This window comes from Cyprinodon variegatus, unplaced genomic scaffold (genome assembly GCF_000732505.1).
Source record: "Cyprinodon variegatus isolate N-32 unplaced genomic scaffold, C_variegatus-1.0 Scaffold673, whole genome shotgun sequence".
In the NCBI taxonomy this organism is placed as follows: Eukaryota; Metazoa; Chordata; class Actinopteri; order Cyprinodontiformes; family Cyprinodontidae; genus Cyprinodon; species Cyprinodon variegatus.
In genome coordinates, this window is record NW_015151126.1 from 201,694 (window position 1) to 205,160 (window position 3,467).

Sequence of the window (3,467 nt, forward strand, 5' to 3'; positions counted from 1 at the left end):
CAAACTAAACTTTTCATAATTCGTAATTCGTTATATTCGTTATGGTACGCCAGCATTCATAAGAAGACGTTACCTGGATATAACCTAATGGAATATCTTCAGAACGGCTCAAATTGACAAAAAACTCATATGGGTGAGTAGAACATGATGTAAGAACGTCATATCAAGGGCCAAATGTAAAAAAAAACAAACAGCGTTTTCCTTGAAGATAAAAAAAGTTTTTGTCTTTGAATATTCTCCATCCGGAACTCCTGAAGAGGAAAAGTTTCTGTGTCACCTAGTTTAATTTAGTATAAAAGCTTCTTTAAGGAACCTTTGGCTAAAAATAATCGACAAATTAATCAATTTACTAAATAATCATTAGAGACAACCCTAATTTTATGGTAACATTACAAAAACATTTCTTCCAAAATAGAGCACTGAAGGGCCAGCTGCTTTACCATGAGGCTCCCCTACATCATTAGATCTGTGTTTCATACAATCATATAATGTTTCTATTATACAAGTGTATCTTTAATAGTAAATGATTAAATATAACAAAACCTTTAATCATCATCCTATATTGCTTACTGTCTGACTGTTTAAATAGCTCCTTATGCAACAACACTGTATTGTAAATTATAAACATGTTGTTCACATCAAGTTATTGGTAGGGACAAGTAGGTCGATCCAAAATTTTGGTAGGGACATGTCCCTATGTTCCCAGGGTACAATCAGCTTATACTACAATGAATCCCTTTCCCAGGAATAGCTGCTAAAACACAGAAACAACTCTTCAAAAGACATTTACCCCAATCCAGGAATCCACACCCTAATAGGCAACTGCTTTCTAGCACACAAATGGCAACCTTTTGTCAGAAGAGGGATTCGAACCCGCGCTTCCATTGGAGACTGCGACCGTAACACAGCACCTTGGACCGCTCGTCCATCCTGACTTCCTGCTGCATACCAGAGATGATTTAAAAATTTATANCATTGGAGACTGCGACCGTAACACAGCACCTTGGACCGCTCGTCCATCCTGACTTCCTGCTGCATACCAGAGATGATTTAAAAATTTATACAACCTGATAGAGCAGGTGGGCATGATGAGGGCTTTGTCCAAGACTGTAAGAGCTCCCACAACTTGCCTATGAGAACCCACCCTGGATCATATTTTACATAAGGTCAAGATAAATCCACCTTGGGAGGTCAAAAAAAAAGAGGTGGTTGTAGCTTGATTCCCAAGTTTACTCATCTATCCTCTGAGACACTGATACCCACAACTAAGTCAGGACTTTGGCCTTGGAGCTTCAAAAAAGCAAACAAAGTGAAGCCTGTAAATTCGTTACTTAAGAATAGCTACCAAGGAAACGGAAACAGTTTGTCATAAACCTCTTTGCTTTAATGGGGGAACTACAATGAATCCCTTTCTGAGGAATGGCTGCTAAAACACAGAAAGAACTCTTCAAAAAACATTTACCCATATCCAGGAAGCATTAGGGCTTCGACTGGGTTAAAGAATGGAAAATGTAAACTTGAGCTGCTGTGGGAGGGGAAGATGCACATGGATTATACTTGTAGAGGTGCTAAACAATTGATTCATCTTGTAAAAATTCTTTGTGAGAAACTTTCCTGTATCATAAGGACGAAGGGTCTATAAAATGGAAATTGGGTTTTCAGGGGATAGGGGTCCTTGTACCCTACATACTCAAGCTCCGGAACCCCAAAAAAGATACGCATCTAGTCCAAAAAGCCCAATTAGATAAAACATTGACTGATAAGGAGAAAAGATCCTTAAAATGGCCCCCGGGGTATTTAGAGTTAGGGATGTGTACCTTTATTCCCAGGTTACGATCAGCTTCCATTGGACCAATTAGCCCACACTTAAGCCTGGAAATTTGGTAGAGGATCTAGGGAAGATTGGAAGTTTTGAGCCCTGGTATGCTGAGCACTCACCCAATTAAGTACATGGCTTACCCAAGAGACGTTTGGTATTTAATGGCAGGAAAAAGAAGAATCATGTGTCTTTTTACAGAGCAACTCAAGCCTGGTTAAAGAGAGGATTATGTTTTATGTTCAAAAACATCCATTTTGACTGTGTGTCGAGGTGTAGTTTTGTATATGTAAATAATTGCAAGTGCAATTGAATCACTTTAGTGTTGGAAATCTTTAAAGGGATTCCTGATCTAATGGGCAACTGCTTTCTAGCACACAAATGGCAACCTTTTGGTAGAAGAGAAGTCCAAATAAACAGGAAAGACATGTCAGAAGTGGGATTCGAACCCACGCCTCCATTGGAGACTGCGACCTTAACGCAGCGCCTTGGACCGCTCGGCCATCCTGACTTTCCTGCTGCATGACAGAGATGGATTTCGAAAAAATGTATATAACCTGAGAGAGCAGGTGGGCATGATGAGGGCTTTGTTCAAGACCGTAAGAGCTCCCACAACATGCCTATGAGAACCCACCCTGGATCATATTTGACATAAGGTCAAGAGAAACCCACCTTGGGAGCTCAAAAAAAAAGAGGTGGTTGTAGCTTGATTCCCAAGTTTACTCTTCTATCCTCCGAGACACGGATACCCACAACTAAGTCTGGACTTTGGCTTTGGAGCTTCAAAAAAGCAAACAAATTGAAGCCTGTAAATATGTTACTTAAGAATAGCTACCAAAGAAATTGAAACAGTTTGTCATAAAACTCTTTGCTTTAATGGGGGAACTACAATGAATCCCTTTCCCAGGAATGGCTGCAAAAACACAGAAACAACTCTTCAAAAGTCCTTTACGGTCATCCAGGAAGAAGCAGGGCTGCTGGGTTAAAGAATGGAAAATGTAAACTTGAGCTGCTGTGGAAGGGGAAGATGCACATGGATTATACTTGTAGAGGTGCCTAACAATTGATTCATCTTGTAAAAATTCTTCGCAAAAAACTTTCTTGTATCATAAGGATGAAGGGTCTATAAAATGGAAATTGGGTTTTCAGGGGATAGGGGTCCTTTTACCCATCATACTCAAGCTCCGGAAACCCAAAAAAGATACACATCTAGTCCAAAAGCCCAATTAGATAAAACTTTGACTCATTTCTCATAAGGAGAAAAGATCCTTAAAATGGACCCTGGGGTATTTGGAGTTAGGGATGTGTACCTATATTCCCAAGCAAGGGCATAGGTTTGATTTCAACTTTGGTAGGAACACTATTTGTCTTCAGTTTCATTGGTCTGATGTCATTGTTCCTTTGCAAAAATATGCAAGCTCTTTTTTATGCTTAATGTGACAGGGCTTATTTTGTTTAAAGAGAACAGCAGCATTTCTTTACTACATTAATACCAATCCTATAAGCACTTGTGAGGGACCGAGTCATAAAATCAGAGAAGCACAGTGAAGTCATTAATGAAAAAATTGGTAACAAATTTATTTTGCAAAAATAAAGTTCAAAAGTTCAAACAAGACTGGGCCCATCAAGGAAAACAAATGACAAAAATCAG

General features: G+C 39.2%; 1 non-coding gene across 1 annotated transcript; it reads right to left on the reverse strand.

The window, feature by feature from the left end:
* Positions 1 to 2,244: 2,244 nt before the first annotated feature.
* trnal-aag lies at positions 2,245 to 2,327 on the reverse strand. Its single transcript has one exon. It is a non-coding gene; the product is annotated as a tRNA-Leu (tRNA).
* Between the last annotated feature and the right edge of the window lie 1,140 nt (positions 2,328 to 3,467).